General features: G+C 40.1%; 2 pseudogenes; both read right to left on the bottom strand.

Annotated features, from left to right (window-relative positions):
• Window positions 1–18,981, bottom strand: part of LOC109070544 — a 731,031-nt pseudogene that overhangs the window by 438,054 nt on the left and 273,996 nt on the right.
• The window catches only part of LOC109086281, a 69,677-nt pseudogene that overhangs the window by 19,718 nt on the left and 30,978 nt on the right, over window positions 1–18,981 (bottom strand).

The raw sequence follows: 18,981 nt of genomic DNA, 5'->3' as shown, positions 1-18,981 counted from the left end.
ATTAATAAAAATGTTAAGAGCATTTTAAAATAAACATATAATTATTAAAATTGTGAAAATTGTGACCCTGTATGTGAAAACCCAGCTAAAGTCATTTTTGGTGATTTACTTTTTTCTATATAAAATCATCCTTCATAAGATAAAGAACATTCTGTGAACACTTTTGTTCACATATTGGTTCATACTTTGAACCACATACAGTATAGTTTCTGTCACATGGCCTTCTGCCTTACATGTGTATCTAAACGTAAAAAATAGTAATATCTTGATAAAACATCTCATCTTATCTTTTAATATTCATATCTAATTGGGCTCAAGTGATGATTGTTTTTAATAGAAAAATTCTCAGAATCCACTGGCTCTGAGATCCCAATATCCTGACTATTTTTTGACTGTTCAGGGTTTTATTTATTCTTTTACAAAGCATTACTGGTGTCCAGATGGAAATGTGTAACATGTACTGTACAGTCCTTAGCTCCAGTGGGAAGGAGATATAGAGACCTGGTAACATTAACAGAACAGCCCTGGTCTAAAGAGTCCGTAAGACGGCAGACTTTCATCATTGTGACTGTTGCCAAGGCAACCCACCTTCTGTCTGGATATACTGGGAAACCGGAGCACGTCGTCTTGGGAAACGGCCATCCGTCAGCACCACCAAGACTTTAGACACACCCCTTCTGGCTCCGCCCACCGCCGAGAACACAGAGTCCTTCACATGCTGCATCGCCCGGCCTGCAGAGGTCAGAGGTTAAACACCGTCATACGCGTGCGTGTGTGTGTGTGTGTGTTTACGGTGGATGATGATGATGGTGTGTGTGTGGGCTGGTCTTTGCCTGTCTTTGTGTTTCCTCCTTTATATGAGATCCTCTGAATGGCGTCCAGCAGGTTTTCTTTATTATCGTATGAGCTGAGCCTGAACTCGGTGCGAGCGTCGTCACTGAACTGAGCGATAGCCACCTGAGAGACACACACACAGGCTTATTTAACAGGATCTCAGAGGAGGACGGCCTTTATTTCCACTGAACGTTTAATAATTACTCAATTTCATTAGTTTTTGCATTTGGATATGTATTTATACTTTATCAAAGATAAGGTGTTTTAATGACTGAATAACTATTATTTCATTGTAAAACAATGTGTGTATTCACTATTGATATTTTTGAGTTTATAATATTCATGAGTTTTTTTCTGCATTGCAGATCTGCATCCGCTCTGTATTGATGTATTTTTGCATTTCCCATTACTCTTCTATGCTGGTCCTTTTTGGCTGTGTAACTGTGTGGGATTTGTTGATTTGCCTTTTCAAATTAAGTCCAATAAATTTTTTTGTGTTCTCACAGTAAGGGCTTCACGTGTCACTCACTTGAGTCCCATCCGGACCGATCCGGTCCAGCGCTCCGGCTGTGCTGTATAGGAAGCGGATGATCTTCTGGAAGTTGTCGTCTCCGATACTCCACGATCGTCCACCAGAAAACACCAGATCTGCTTTAGCGGCGCTCGACACACTGACGCACACAAACAGAGCAGATGAGAACCGCTGCGTGAAGACTCTCCGTTAGTGATGTCATGTGACCCGTACCTTCTTTGGTGGCAGGCAGGGTGGGCGGGGGGGCGGGTGTGCTGGGTATGGTGGGCGGAGCTGTGGCCAGAGGAACTACAGACACGTTTGAATGACAGCGTTACAAAGGAAAACACAGGAACCACTTTACTACATGTGACGCGCTGTGAGCCACACGGCACAGAGAGAACGTGCTCTTAAGACAAAAACCTTGAGTTTTATAAATGTTTGGATTCCCTTCCTCAGATCTTATGTACAGTTCCAGCATCAACATCAAAGCGTTTGCTGAATGATACAGTCAAATTTATCACTAATATGTATCATCTTATGTAATGGCTAACAATGGTTTGGATTTTTACATTTCAACCATTACTATCTTATCTAATGTATCAATGAGAAACTTAGTAACTATATCAGGAAACGTCATTTAAACTCAAAATGTGTTCTTGTCTCACAGTTATAATCACATGATCACATACAATCACGTTCAGCGCTGCTCATCGTGAGGATCTCAAGCCACTGGTCACAGTTTTAAAAACTAAATCCCAAATTATATGTTCTCTTTGAAAAATTCAATTTTAGTCACTCAAACCTTAAAGTGGAAGTGCAAGAGAGCAAGGGCGTCACCATCTTGCAGTACCACCGTGTGTGTGTCCAGCGGAGCCAACCAACCCCGTGACATCACACGCAGTGGTACTGCAAGATGGAGCCGCCCGTGCACCAAAACTATAACAAAATATCCTTTTTTCTTTAAAAACGGTTAAATTAATCATTTGTTATATAGTTTTTTTTTTTAATAAAGTGGAAATCACTTTACTAAATAATGTAAACGGGACTGACTGCTTCACTTCCACTTTAAGTCTTACAGAAAGTAAATAACTTCACTGCAGATCTGTTTATGTGTTTGTGTACATACATGTTCTCTCTGTGTGTGGGGGTGTGCGTGTGTGTGTGAGAGAGTGTGTGTGCGTGTGTGTGTGTGAGAGAGAGAGAGTGCGTGTGTGTGTGTGTGTGTGTGAGAGAGAGTGTGTGTGTGAGAGAGAGTGTGTGTGTGTGTGTGTGTGTGTGAGTGTGTGTGTGTGTGTGTGTGTGTACATGTTCTCTGTGTGTGTGTGTGTGTGTGTGTGTGTGTACATGTTCTCTGGGTGTGTGTGAGTGAGTGAGTGAGTGAGAGTGAGAGTGTGGATGTGAGTGTGAGTGGGAGTGAGTGTGTGTGTGAGAGTGTGTGTGTGTGTGTGTGTGTACATGTTCTCTGTGTGGTGTGAGTGAGTGAGTGAGTGAGAGTGAGAGTGTGAGTGTGAGTGTGAGAGTGTGTGTGAGAGTGTGTGTGTGTGTGTGTGTGTGTGTACATGTTCTCTGTGTGGTGTGAGTGAGTGAGTGTGAGAGTGTGTGTGTGTGTGTGTGTGTGTGTGTACACATGTTCTGTCTGTGTGTGTGTGTGTGTGTGTGTGTGTGTACACATACATGTTCTCTGTGTGGTGGTGACGGCGGGACCCTCTGTGTCCTGCAGCTGAGCGTGAATGCTGATGGTGTACTGTGTGTTTGCGGTCAGGTCATTAAAGCAGTGTCTGGACGTGGAGCCGCTCAACTTTACTTCCTGTTTCTCACCATCTGAAACAGAGGATTGAATGGAAATCCAAAGATTTACACTCCTCGTCTGTGTGTGTGTGTGTGTGTGGACATCTACTGCACTGTACATCAGCATCATGTAAAGCGTGTGAACTCTTCTGAATAAGACTAAAGCGTATATCTGAAGTGGTCTTTATCTCCATCTAAAACACTGTGTTTAATTATTACTAATTTTTATTAGCTTTTGTATTTTGATATGCATTTATACTTTATCAAAGACTATGATGTTTTAATTACTGAATTACTTATTTCATTGTAAAACAATGTAAGTGTGTGTGTGTATTTACTCTTTATATTTTAGAGTTTATAATATTAATGGAAGAACACAATCCGACATCTGTCAAATGACACTGAATCATGTTTATATGCTGCATGTTTCAGAATCTAAATGAGGTATTTTGTTCAGTGACCTATAATCACATGAAGAGCCTCACGCCGACATGCCAAAGTTATGATTAGCTGACTAGGCTCCATAGACTGCCATCAGTTTACATATAGTATACCTTACTATAAACAAACACTGAACCTAACAAAAAGCTTACTGGACTTTTACAATTAAATATTGTTTTCATGCAACATAATATAATTTCTTACTTCGATAGAACAGTGTGTAATGAATTCGGCTGAATAGCTGTCAGCTGTTAAATTTAATACACAATTAGATAATACCAATTTAGATCAACAAATTACCAAGCAATGCTTAATTTTGTTCAGTCTGTGGTGTAAAAAGGTCGCATTAGTAATTAAAGAAAAAACACTTAAGCAAAACATGCTCAGGTCAAAGTGTCTAAATAATTTTTGGTCCCAAATTTTTATCAGGTTTACTAGTAGTCCAATGTATGAAGAATTTTTGGGTAATATGTCACAGTTTACTTTATTTAGCTATCCTCACTTACATAAATTAACTATAGTGTCCTGCACCTGCTAGTGGAAAAACATCAAATATTATAACTGGTGTCGGAATAATTTTTGGTTTGACTTCATATTCATTATATAAATTACTTTTACAGATGAGGATGTTTTCAGAAGGAGGTTGTGTCAGGTTTCGCTCACTTCTGAGTACACACTAGTTCCTGAAGCATGTGTAAGTGTTATTGTGCACTCACTGGGCGGCGACTGCAGGACGAGGCGGTACAGGTTTGCGTGTCGATGCGGCTGCCACTGCACACACATGCTGCTGCTCCGCACCTGGAACGTGCTGAGGTTACTCACTCCCAGATACACTGGAGACACAGACACACAGACTTCAGCGGCGCTCAACCACACTCACACACACACACACACTCACACAAACCTGTTTGTTTTTATGAATTGTGGGGACATTCCATAGGCATAATGGTTTTTATACTTTACAAACTGTATGTGCTATTGCACTACACCTAACCCTACCCCTTACAGGAAACTTTGTGCATTTTTACTTTCTCAAAAAAAAAAAAACTCATTCTGTATGGTTTATAAGCGTTTTGAAAAAATGGGGACATGGGTTATGTCCTCATAAGTCACCCTCTCCTTGTAATACCCATGTAATTATACAAAGTTGTGTCCTGATATGTCACAAAAACATGCACACACACACACACACACACACACACACACAGAACATGTACACACACACAGACATACCACACACAGAAAACATGTATACACACACACTCACACACACACACACACACACACTCACTTTGTAAGTAATCTTCCTGATGTATCCCAATTCCTTAGCATATCCAAAACCTCAGAACAACTTGATAATGTAACAGAAACTATGGACTCTCTCTTTTCTAGCATCACTGTGTGGTATGGCGCCTGCAACGCGTCCTGCCGGAAGACTCTGCAACGCATAGTGAGAGCAGCTGAGAAGATCATTGGTGTCTCTCTCCCCTCCCTCCAGGACATTTATGGAACCCGTCTCACCCGTAAAGCCCTCTGCACCCGTCACACAGCTTCTTCAGTCTGCTGCCATCAGGGAGGAGACTGCGGAGTCTCCAGGCCAGAACCAGCAGACTGAAGGATAGCTTCATTCATCAGGCTGTCAGGAAGCTGAACTCGCTCCCGAACTTGCCCCCCCGTCCCTCTTCTGCCTCAGGCACCACTGAACTATGAAACCCACCCCCCCCCCACCCAGATCCCACATCTTCAGGTCCTTCCACCCCCCCTCCCTCTAACATACAATGTCATGCACCAGTCACTTTGTGCAGCAGTGGTCTGCTCACTACCTCATTCACTCATTCACCATGGAACTGACATCATTCTACCACCTCATCAGTCAGTGTAATAAAATAACTGCTCTTGAGCCCTTTGTCACTTTGTCACTTTTAATCAGACTGAATAAGCTATTTTTTTTATGCACTAAAAAATCTTTTTATCTGCACTGTTTGTTCACTGGTTTGCACCTCTATCTGCCATGTGCCTTGCGCTGCTTTTATTTATCCTTATTTTTATTTCATTTTTTCTATTATGTCTTTTTTTTACATTCCCTTATTGTATAGTTTTATCTTATATTTTATATTTGATCTAGATTTTTAGGCTCTACTGTTAGTGTTATCTGTATGCACCGGGGGTCTGAGAGTAACGCAATTTCGATTCTCTGTATGTATGTACTGTACATGTGGAAGAATTGACAATAAAGCAGACTTGACTTGACTTGACTTGATTTTAAATACAGTTGCTCCTTTACGCTTAAGGAAGGTTAAGGAGAACAGTCTGACACCGTGGTGTAATGAGCACACTCACACCCTAAAGAGAGCAGCCCGGAAAATGAAGCGCAGCTGGAGGAAAACAAAACTAGAGGTATTTCGTATTGCTTGGAGGGAAAGTAACCTATCCTACAGAAAAGCATTAAAAACTGTTAGATCTGATTACTTTTCATCTCTTTTAGAAGAAAACTAATATAACCACAGGTATTTATTCAATACAGTGGCTAAATTAACGAAAAATAAAGCATCAACAGGTTCTGACATTTCCCAGGAGCACAGCAGTAATGACTTTATGAACTACTTTACTTAGAAAAGATCGATACTATTAGAGATAAAATTGTAACCATGCAGCCGTCAGCTACAGTATCACATCAGACAGTGCACTATAGATCCTCTGAGGAACAGTTCCACTCATTCTCTACATCCTCTTCTGACTATTATTAATTCCTCATTGTCATTAGGGTATGTCCCCAAAACCTTCAAACTGGCTGTTATTAAGCCTCTCATCAAAAAACCACAACCTGACCCCAAAGAACTAGTTAATTATAGACTGATCTCGAATCTCCCTTTTCTGTCCAAGATACTAGAAAAGGTAGTATCCTCACAATTATATTCCTTCTTAGAGAAAAATGATATCTGTGAGGATTTCCAGTCAGGATTTAGACCGTATCATAGTACTGAGACTGCTCTCCTTAGAGTTACAAATGACCTGCTCTTATCATCTGATCGTGGTTCTATCTCTCTATTAGTGCTATTGGATCTTAGTGCTGCGTTCGACACTATTGACCACACTATTCTTTTGCATAGATTAGAACACTTTGTTGGCATTAATGGAAGTGCATTAGCATGGTTTAAATCGTACTTATATGACCGTCATCAATTCGTAGCAGTGAATGAAGAGGTATCATATCAATCACAAGTGCAGTATGGAGTACCTAACATTGTTCGGGAAGCAGACACACTCTTGCATTTAAATCTAGATTAAAGACCCATCTCTTTAACCTGGCTAACACATAACATACTAATACACTTCTAATATCCAAATCCGTTAAAGGATTTTTAGGCTGCATTAATTAGGTAAACCGGAACCGGGAACACTTCCCATAACACCCAATGTACTTGTTACATCATTAGAAGAATGGCATCTACGCTAATATTAGTCTGTTTCTCTCTTATTCCGAGGTCACCGTAGCCACCAGATCCAGTCTGTATACAAACAACAAGTTCACTGCAGTCACCCAGATCCAGTACGTATCCAGCCCAGATGGTGGATCAGCACCTAGAAAGGACCTCTACAGCCCTGAAAGACAGCGGAGACCAGGACTAGAGCCCCAGAGACAGATCCCCTGTAAAGACCTTGTCTCAGACGACCACCGGGACAAGACCACAGGAAGCAGTGGAGTCCTCTGCTCAATCTGACTTTGCTGCAGCCTGGAATTGAACTGCTGGTTTCGTCTGGTCAGAGGAGAACTGGCCCCCCGACTGAGCCTGGTTTCTCCCAAGGTTTTTTCTCCATTCTGTCACCGATGGAGTTTTGGTTCCTTGCCGCTGTCGCCTCTGGCTTGCTTAGTTGGGGACACTTCATTTACAGCGATATCGTTGACTTGATTTCAAATAATTGCACAGATACTATTTAAACAGAACTGAAATGATGACATCAATGAATTCAATGATGAACTGCCTTTAATTGTCATTTTGCATTATTGACACACTGTTTTCCTAATTAATGTTGTTCAGTTGCTTTGACACAATCTGTTTTGTTTAAAGCACTATATAAATAAAGGTAACTTGACTTGACTTGACACATATACACAGAGAACATGTACACACACACACACACACACACACACACACACACACACACACACACACACACACACACACACAGAGAACATGTGCACACACACACACACACAGACACACCACACACAGAGAACACACACACACACACACACTCACACCAACACTCACTCACTCACTCACTCACTCACACAAACACACACACACTCACTGAAATCGAGAATTTTTTAAAAATTGAATACTCGAATAGAATGGAGGAAGCGTTGCAGCCCTAGCTCAGACTCACATGTTTGGGCTCGTCTGCTCAGGGCCTCGCTGGATCCCGTGGTGTAGGTGGCGATGACTTTGACGCTGTACTCTGTCCCACTCAGCAGGTTGACGATCAGCATGGTGTTCACGTCATCACCCACAAAGGTCTCCAGCGCACGGCCGGCCGCTGTTAGAGGTCAGAGGTCAGCATGTGTGTGAGTGTGATGTGCAGTGTTGGGGAACCCACTACAAGTAACGCGGGGTAAGTAATCAGATACTTTTTTTAACTAGTAAAGTAATGCATTACTTTTTATTTTAGAAGGAAATATCAGAGTTACTTTTCAAACAAGTAACTCCAGTTACTTAGTTCTCATGTATTGAGTGACAGCTCTGGCGTTACCATGGTGACAGAAATCAGGAGAAAGTGAAGAGCGTTGTGTGTGAACATGATCTTACTGTAGTTCTAGACTAAATACGTGTTTATTCAAAAACAGATTCAGGATTTCTCAAAATTTATAAAAAATAGTCAAATGCAACTCAGAAAATTATACAAACCTGCAATAATTAAATATGTTTATGTATTTAATCTCATTTGTGACCCGTCACGGAAACCAGTGACACAATTCGGCAGCACAACTTTCGAGCAAAATGAGAAAGAAGCGTTTTTTTTTTTAAATTGGTGATTTTAATTTTTTTGCAGACTCTGTTAGTTGAGATCACGAAGAAGCCTCTACGTGTTTGAGATAGCAGTATTGGTATATTTAAAAGTGCACATTTTGAGGTTGAAATCGGCTTGTTTTTCGGAGATTCTAGCACGCAGTAGGGGCGTGTCATTGCCTGTGTGTATTTCCATACTGGATAAGCCTGCTTTTGTTTCTTTTGTTATTGCCCCCGCCCTCCAAGGGAAGCGTGGCTAATTATTATGCAGCGCTCTGGCCAGCGAAAATGTTTTGAAGTACTTCTTCGACAAGCCGGATGCTTATGAACAAGCGCTCACTGATTCTGAAGACGATCTGAGCGACGATGAAAGCGGCATAATAAGACTGAATAATATCCCTAATCTACAACTGAGCGAAGATGAAGACGAGGAAGAATGTATCGGACTGGCGTCAGACGAGTTGGACCGTAAGATTTCAGAGGCTATATCGATAGTAACATTTGATGGGGATAAAGACAGAGAAATGGGGAAAATCCATAACTTTGACTGTAAATGCTACACGAGGAGAAAAGAGAACTCTCTGCATGGGAGACAGTCCTGTAGCCAGAAGCTTTCTCCAGACATTATGTACAACATACGGCTGGATTCTTTAGCTCTGGAAAAAGAGTGGCAGGACATGCAAATTATTGTACATTAAGAGGAAAACAGACGCACAGTGCAAACTTCGGAGATGTTAACATCCACAAAGAAGACCCCGACAAAGAGAAAGTGTGCCTGAACGACTTATTTCATTGGAGGCAACGGGATCTGCAAGAATACTTTTCTGTTTCTTATGGGGTGAGTTTCCATAAACATCAAAGTTTGTCGTTTGGTGTTATAAATTAAAAATGATGGCCAGATTTTAAAGGAGTGTCTTGCAACGTTATCTACAATGCACAAGTTCAAATAGAGTTTTGACAAAAAAGGTTTTATAAAAAGATAAAACTCACATATTTCAGCCTCTAAATAATTTTTATAAAAGTCAAGAAAGATAAATTACTGACATTTACAATGCACATTATCCTTTATTATTAATAGTATGCGGTCCGATTTTTCCCCTTGCGTCTGTCGTTGTTATGCAACCATGCAGCTTTACAGGGGGTATGGCTTATCTAAATGAGATGTAAATGAGCCCTATTGTCACTCCCAGCAGGTGAGAACAGGTGAGAACTGCACAATCTTAGAGGCCATTTTCTCCCTTTTGAGCTTTTTTGAGTGCCTACCTTCAAATGGCCATAACTTCTCCAAATATGATAAGATTTCCATGTGTTACACATCGTTGAAGAGCTTGGAGACTACACTTTTAGAATATGTGAATAACTCAAAATGCCCCAGAACCGACTTGTGTCCCTACTTTCCGTGATTGGTCACATTTTATTAACCAATGTCTTTGCTACTGACCTTCGATGATCAAATTCAACCCTACTAAGCAAAAATGACACATTTGTGTTGATTTGTGTTATTGGTGAAACATATTGAACTTTATTCTCCTGCATCATATTCTTCATGTAATAAGTTTGAGCTGCACCCTCTACTGTACAGACGAGAATTTACATTTCCTTCAGCCTGAGGCGCATTCATTTCACTTTTGGTGTGAAAACTTTTATATTAAAAACAACAATCAAGCTCTGCCCAGATTTAAAAAATAATATAAAAGTAACGTAACATTACTTTCCATAAAATGAAACAAAATAACATAATTAGTTAATTATGTTATTTATTCAATACAGTGGCTAAATTAACGAAAAATAAAGCATCAACAAGTGTTGACATTTCTCAACATCACAGCAGTAATGACTTTATGAACTACTTTACTTCTAAAGTCGATACTATTAGAGATAAAATTGTAACCATGCAGCCATCAGCTACAGTATCAGATCAGACAGTGCACTATAGATCCCCTGAGGAACAGTTCCACTCATTCTCTACTATAGGAGAGGAAGAATTGTATAAACTTGTTAAATCATCTAAACCAACAACATGTATGTTAGACCCTATTCCATCTAAGCTCCTAAAAGAGGTGCTTCCAGAAGTCATAGATCCTCTTCTGACTATTATTAATTCCTCATTGTTATTAGGGTATGTCCCAAAATCCTTCAAACTGGCTGTTATTAAGCCTCTCATCAAAAAACAACAACTTGACCCCAAAGAACTAGTTAATTATAGACTGATCTCGAATCTCCCTTTTCTTTCAAAGATACTAGAAAAGGTAGTATCCTCACAATTATATTCCTTCTTAGAGAAAAATGGCATCTGTGAGGATTTCCAGTCAGGATTTAGACTGTATCATAGTACTGAGAATGCTCTCCTTAGAGTTACAAACGACCTTCTCTTATCATCTGATCGTGGTTGTATCTCTCCATTAGTGCTATTGGATCTTAGTGCTGCGTTCGACACTATTGACCACACTATTCTTTTGCATAGACTAGAACACTTTGTTGGCATTAATGGAAGTGCATTAGCATGGTTTGAATCGTACTTATATGACCGCCATCAATTCGTAGCAGTGAATGAAGAGGTATCATATCGTTCACAAGAGCAGTATGGAGTACCGCAAGGCTCAGTACTAGGGCCGTTACTCTTCACGTTTTACATGTTACCCTTGGGAGATATCATCAGGAAACACGGTGTTAGCTTTCACTGTTATGCTAATTATACTCAGCTCTATATTTCTTCGCGGCCCAGAAAAACAAAACAATTCGAAAAAATAAAAAAATGCATGACAAATAAAAAAAAAAGGATAAAATGTAATTTCTTAATGCTAAATTCTGAAAAACAGAGGTGTTAATTATAGGGCCTGAAAGCTCTGCATGTAATGACCTAGAACGCTGTCTAAGCCTTGATGGCTGCTCTGTCAATTGTTCGTCATCAGTTAGGAACCTAGGTGTGCTATTTGATAGCAACCTTTCCTTAGAAAGCCACGTTTCTAGCATTTGTAAAACTGCATTTTTCCATCTCAAAAATATATCTAAATTACGGCCTATGCTCTCAATGTCAAATGCAGAAATGTTAATCCATGCGTTTATGACCTCAAGGTTAGATTATTGTAATGCTTTATTGTGTGGTTGTTCTGCACGCTTAGTAAACAAACTCCAGTTAGTCCAAAATGCAGCAGCTAGAGTTCTTAATAGAACCAGGAAGTATGATCATATTAGCCCGGTCCTGTCAACACTGCACTGGCTCCCTATCAAACATCGTATAGATTTTAAAATCTTGCTTATTACTTATAAAGCCCTGAATGGTTTAGCACCTCAGTATTTGAACGAGCTCTTGTTACATTATAGTCCTCCACGTCCGCTCCGTTCTCAAAACTCTGGCAATTTGATAATACCTAGAATATCAAAGTCAACTGCGGGCGGCAGATCCTTCTCCTATTTAGCGCCCAAACTCTGGAATAACCTACCTAACATTGTTCGGGAGGCAGACACACTCTTGCAGTTTAAATCTAGATTAAAGACCCATCTCTTTAACCTGGCTTACACATAACATACTAATACACTTCTAATATACAAATCCGTTAAAGGATTTTTAGGCTGCATTAATTAGGTAAACCGAAACCGGGAACACTTCCCATAACACCCGATGTACTTGCTACATCATTAGAAGAATGGCATCTACGCTCATATTAGTCTGTTTCTCTCTTATTCCGAGGTCACCGTAGCCACCAGATCCAGTATGTATCCAGCCCAGATGGTGGATTAGCACCTAGAAAGGACCTCTACAGCCCTGAAAGACAGCGGAGACCAGGACTAGAGCCCCAGAGACAGATCCCCTGTAAAGACCTTGTCTCAGACGACCACCGGGACAAGACCACAGGAAACAGATGATTCTTCTGCACAATCTGACTTTGCTGCAGCCTGGAATTGAACTGCTGGTTTCGTCTGGTCAGAGGAGAACTGGCCCCCCGACTGAGCCTGGTTTCTCCCAAGGTTTTTTTCTCCATTCTGTCACTGATGGAGTTTTGGTTCCTTGCCGCTGTCGCCTCTGGCTTGCTAAGTTGGGGACACTTCATTTACAGCGATATCGTTGACTTGATTGCAAATGATTGCACAGATACTATTTAAACTGAACTGAGCTGCATGATGACATCACTGAATTCAATGATGAACTGCCTTTAACTATCATTTTGCATTATTGACACACTGTTTTCCTAATTAATGTTGTTCAGTTGCTTTGACGCAATCTTTTTTTGTTTAAAGCGCTATATAAATAAAGATGACTTGACTTGACTTGAGTTAATGTTTTAGGGAGTAAGGCAATATTGTAATGCATTACTTTTAGAAGTATCTTTCCCGAACACTGGTGATGAGGTGCTGGGGTACCTGAGGTGGGCTGGTAGACGATCCTGTAGCCCATGGTGGGCGAGGCCGGTGTGTCCCAGCTGATGCGGAAGCGGTTGTACCACTCCTCAGACACACGCAGGTTACTGGGAGCAGAGAGCGGCACTGTGGAGCAGGAGACAGGAATCATGCACATATAACAGATCACTTCCTGTGAAACACAACCAGCCTGTACGCCTTTCATTAATGCTGCATCACAGTTCGTCTACTTATACTATGCCCTAAAAGTACAGTATGTACTCTTTTTGTGAAGAACAAGTACATACTTTTGAGTATGTAGCACAATAGTAGGCATGCTTTGAGTTTGCTTTCTTCTTTTCTGAGAAGATCATTAATATCAGGAAGGAGATTAGCACATCCTCAAGTAATGCAGAGGTCAGACAGATCTGGACGCAATATCAAAAAGAAGATACTATGTCTATTTTTGAAGCAATTGATAGCAAATTTTGGAAGAAATATTGCAGCACCTAAAATCGTCAACCTGCTATCTTGACACACTTCCCACATCTTTTTTCAAAAGTGTGTTTAACTGTTTAGAAGCAGATCTCTTAGAAGTGGTGAACACCTCACTTCTTTCTGGGACTTTTCCAAACTCCCTGAAAACTGCAGTTGTTAAGCCCCTCCTGAAAAAGAGCAATCTTGATAACACCATTTTGAGCAATTATAGACCAATATCTAATCTTCCTTTTATAGTTAAAATTATTGAAAAGGTAGTTTTTAATCAGCTGAACAAATACTTAAACTCAAATGGACACCTGGACAATTTCCAATCTGGTTTCCAAACGCATCACAGCACAGAGACAGCACTCATCAAGATAATAAATGATATTCGCTTAAATTCTGACTCTGGCAAACTATCAGTGCTGGTTTTACTAGATCTCACCATCTGGGATGGTACTCAAATGGTTCAGGTCATACTTAGAAGGGAGAGGTTATTATGTGAGTATAGGAGAGCATAAGTCTAAGTGGACGTCCATGACATGCGGAGTCCCACAAGGGTCAATTCTTGCACCTCTCTTGTTTAGCCTGTATATGCTCCCACTAAGTCAAATAATGATAAAGAACCAAATTGCCTATCACAGCTATGCTGATGATACACAGATTTACCTAGCCTTATCGCCAAATGACTACAGCCCCATTGACTTCCTCTGCCAATGTATTGATGAAATTAATAGTTGAATGTGCCAGAACTTTCTTCAGTTAAACAAGGAAAAAACTGAAGTTATTGTATTTGGAAACAAAGATGAAGTTTTCAAGGTGAATGCATATCTTGAGTCTAGGGGACAAACAACTAAAAATCAAGTCAGGAATCTTGGTGTGATTCTGGAGACAGACCTTAGTTTCAGTAGTCATGTCAAAGCAGTAACTAAATCAGCATACTATCATCTAAAAAAACATTGCAAGAATTAGATCTTTTGTTTCCAGTCAAGACTTGTAGAAACTTGTTCATGCCTTTATCACCAGCAGGGTGGACTACTGTAATGGTCTCCTCACTGTCCTTCACAAAAAAACCATTAGACAGCTGCAGCTCATCCAGAACACTGCTGCCAGAATTCTGACTAGAACCAGAAAATCTGAGCATATCAAACCAGTCCTCAGGTCCTTACACTGGCTTCCAGTTACATTTAGGATTGATTTTAAAGTACTTTTACTCGTTTATAAATCGCTCAATGATCTAGGACCAAAATATATTGCAGATATGTTCACTGAATATAAACCTAACAGAGCACTCAGATCATTAGGATCGAGTCAGTTAGAAATACCAAGGGTTCACACAAAACAAGGGGAGTCTGCCTTTAGTTACTATGCAGCTGGAATCAGCTTCCAGAAGAGATTGTGCTAAAACATTAGTCACATTTAAATCTAGACTCAAAACTCATCTGTTTAGCTGTGCAGAATGATCACTGTGCAATGTCCAAACTGATTGCACTGTATTCACATTTTTAACTGTTTTTAAATCTTTTAGATAAGTCAATTTTTAAATCATTTCCAAATTTTACATTGTTTGTTTAAATTTTGTTATGATTTTTCTTCATGATTATTTTACTTTCTTTTAAAAGCACTTTAAATCGAATGTTATATAAATAAACTTGCCTTGCCTTGCCTTGGGACATACTACTTCGTCATAACTTGCTTTTTTAATGAACGCTCTGTTGCTTAGTTACGTGCATTCTGTCACGGTTTAAACTGCCCTGTCAATCATCTTACAGTTAACAAAATTCACATTTATTTTAATTTGATTTCCTACCGTACTGGAGAGAAATGAAGAGGCACATCACAGGTCTTTAAATGAACTGAACTTAAACGAATCTGAATCAATAATCTAAAATATTATAAAATTATTATTCATTTATAGAACACTTACATTAATTGAATAGATCTGAATTCAGTTTAAATGAATTTTAATCGAAAATATTCTATAAAACAAATTTATAAAAGATTTAATGAACTGAATTTAAATTAATTTATCCACCCTATTTTTCCCGTAAGAGTGCACGGATAAAACATAATTCACAATGCAGTATTATTTACAATGAACTAGTGAAAGTCAACAGCCCTTACAACGAGTTACAAGCCCTAAAATACATACTTTCCTCTCAGATTCATATTTACTTTACCTTAAAATCTTGACGCTTTTGCAAAAGTCTCTAACACATTGACAGCTATAAACGTTACCCAGAATCCCAGAGCGAGGGTCAGTGGAGAGCAGACTCACGTGTGCGTGTGATGCGTGTGATGGGCGGCCCGTCGCCGTCACTGTAGATCGCAGAGACGCTGACGCGATACTCCGTGTCTGACAGCAGAGGCTGCAGCAGCAGCGAGGTCTGAGGAGCAGGAACCGTCGCCTGCAACAGAGAAACACACACACACACACACCGTCATCAAAGCTGTTTTGATATGGGGAATGTTCCTGCGGTGAACACAAACACATATTTCAGGACGACGGCCTGCAGCGCTGTGTTACTCTGCGGTAAAAATCTGCCGATAAAAACTAAACACACACTTACAAAACTCCACAGAAGACAAAACACGCTCATAAGCCACTTGGATTTTGAGGAGAAATGGAAACCAAGTTTCAGCAGCTCTTTGTAAATCACTGTAACATACAGACTCTGTAAATAACATATCTGTGTCCCTGCAGCACAGAAGCAGTCATAAGTAGCACAGGTATATTTGTAGCAATAGACAACAATACATTGTATGGGTCACAATTATCCATTTTTCTTTTATGCCAAAAATTCATTAGGATATTAAGTAAAGATCATGTTCCATGAAGATATTTTGTAAATTTCCTACTGTAAATATATCAAAACTTAATTTTTGATTAGTAATATGCCCTACCAAAAACTTTGCATCCCTAGATTCCAGATTTTCAAATAGTTGTATCTCAGCCAAATATTGTCCTCTAAAAATGACCCTTATGACTGGTTTTGTGGTCCAGGGTCACTTTCAGTGATGTTACAGCATTTGACACCCGCTGAGGTTAAACATGAAGGATCATATCTGAACATGTAGCTTGGTGAAATTTAACTCTCCTCCCTTTGACACAGCTCTGGTTTAATCCATTTTGCACACATAGGGCCAGTTTTATTAAACAGGGCAAATTAATCTACTTATGACACAGTTGCAAAATAGTTAAAAACATGGTTTTTTGAGTATTAAATAATGGCGCAAATAGGCACAGGCACAAAAATAACTGTCCACACCTTTACAGTGCTAATTCTTCACTTTGGTCTTTAGTAAAACCTGACAGTTCCATTTTAATGCCAAAAGACGGTTTCCGCTGGCATAAGCTGTTAGTAAAACTGGCCCATGGACTATCATGAGATATTTATCATGTGAAAATGCATTTAAATCAGCACAATTTGCAGTGTCAATATTCAGGTTATATTGAAGGTGAGGATGGAGTCACATTCAGATGCTCACCGTCTGTTCGGCGCGGTCTCCTCGCGTACTTATATACCATACTCGGTACTGACGCACATTTGGACCCAGCGGATCCCACGATACACGCATGCTGAAAGTCGTCACGTTGCTCAGCTGCAGATTCCTGATGGCCAGACGTTGCTCTGCACACACACACACCCAGAGAGAGACACACAGAGAGAGATAAACAGAGAGACACATAGGCACACACACACAGAAACAAACACACACACAGACACACACACAGAGACACACAAACAATGAGTTTATGCCATGACCATCTGAGCACTTTCAGGGTTTTCCTGTGCTGAAACTGTTTTGGTGGCCAGCTAAATGAAAGAAATACATTTTTGCGATGTTTTCATAGTGACTGTGTCATCAACTCCTGTTCTGAGGGCTGATGAAAGGTTGGAGAAATGTGAGAATTTCAGAACAAAAAATACAGATATAGCGCGTGGATGAACACGTTTGTAAGCGACTGCCGGAGAGTGTTTCTGGCGCAGGAAAACCACTGATAACACTGGAAACACATGAGAGATTTTACCGACTGTAGTCGTACTGATGGTCGTCGTTGAAACTGTTTTTGTTCTGGCAACTTAAAACACAATTAGAGAGAAAAAACACGTTAATGTCTGTGATTCTGGTCAATATTCAGGCAGCACTGGGCTTCATGAATGAACACATGAAGTTAGACCTGTGGTCTCGCTGATCTTCACCGGATCACTCTCTGACTCATCTCTGTAGATCGCAGACAGAGAAACTTCATATTCAGTCAAAGGCTTCAGACCCGTGATGACAAACCAGTTGGGGTTATCATTGATGAGAACCTGCAGACAAACAGAGACATGGACATTCAGACAGACAGAGAGACAGACGGACAGACTGAGAGAGAGAGTCAGACGGACAGACAGTACAGACAAACGGAGAGACAGAGACACAGACAGAGAGACAGAAGGACAGACAGATGGAAAGACAAACAGAGACACAGACGGACGGACAGACAGATAAAGAGACAGACAGACGGACAGACAGACAGAAAGACAGATGGACAGACACAGACAGACAGACAAACAGACAGACGAAAACACAGACAGAGACACAGACAGACAGACAGACCAATAAAGAGACAGCCAGACAGATGGACAGACACACAGACAGACAGACAAAGAGACAGACAGACAGACAGACCGATAAAGAGACAGCCAGACAGACGGACAGACACCAGACAAAAAAGAGACAGCCAGACAGACGGACAGACACACACACAGACAGACAGACAGATAAAGAGACAGACAGACAGAGACACGTCCAAAAGGTAAAGGAGGTGGTGTTGCTTCAGTTTTTAACAATGTTTTCATTATTTCTCAGAGGGCGGGCTTCACGTATAGCTCGTTTTAAGTAATGGTGCTTCATATAACATTATCCAGAGAAACAAATGTTAATGATAAAGCCCCTGTGATGTTTGTGCTGGCTACTGTATACAGGCCACAAGGGCACCATACAGACTTTATTAAAGAGTTTGCTGATTTTACAAAAGAGTTAGTGCTGGCTGCAGATAAAGTTTTAATTTTTGGTGATTTTAACATCCATGTTGATAATGAAAAAGATGCATTGGGATCAGCATTTATAGACATTCTGAACTCTACTGGGGTTAGACAACACGTCTCAGGACCTACTCATTGTCGAAATCATACTCTAAGATTTAATACTGTCACATGGAATTGATGTTGATGGTGTTGAAATTATGCAGCCAAGCGATGAAATAAATCTCAGATCATTATCTAGTCTTGTGAAAAAAAAATATAGCTAAAACTGTAAATTCTACTTCTTTTTACAAGAATGGTAGAAAAAATCAAAACCACAAAAAAAAAAAAAAAAAAAAGTAATCTTCCTGAAAAAATCCCAATTCCTTAGCATATCCAAAACCTCAGAACAACTTGAAAATGTAAAAAAACTATGGGGTCTCTCTTTTCTAAAATTTTAAAATACAGTTACTCCTTTACGCTTAAGGAAGGTTAAGGAAAACAGTCTGACACCGTGGTGTAATGAGCACACTCAAACCCTAAATAGAGCAGCCCGGAAAATGGA

Source organism: Cyprinus carpio, chromosome B19 (assembly GCF_018340385.1).
Source record: "Cyprinus carpio isolate SPL01 chromosome B19, ASM1834038v1, whole genome shotgun sequence".
NCBI classification, from domain to species: Eukaryota; Metazoa; Chordata; class Actinopteri; order Cypriniformes; family Cyprinidae; genus Cyprinus; species Cyprinus carpio.
Note: the sequence above shows the minus strand (reverse complement) of the source record. Positions and strands in the feature narration are given on the sequence as shown.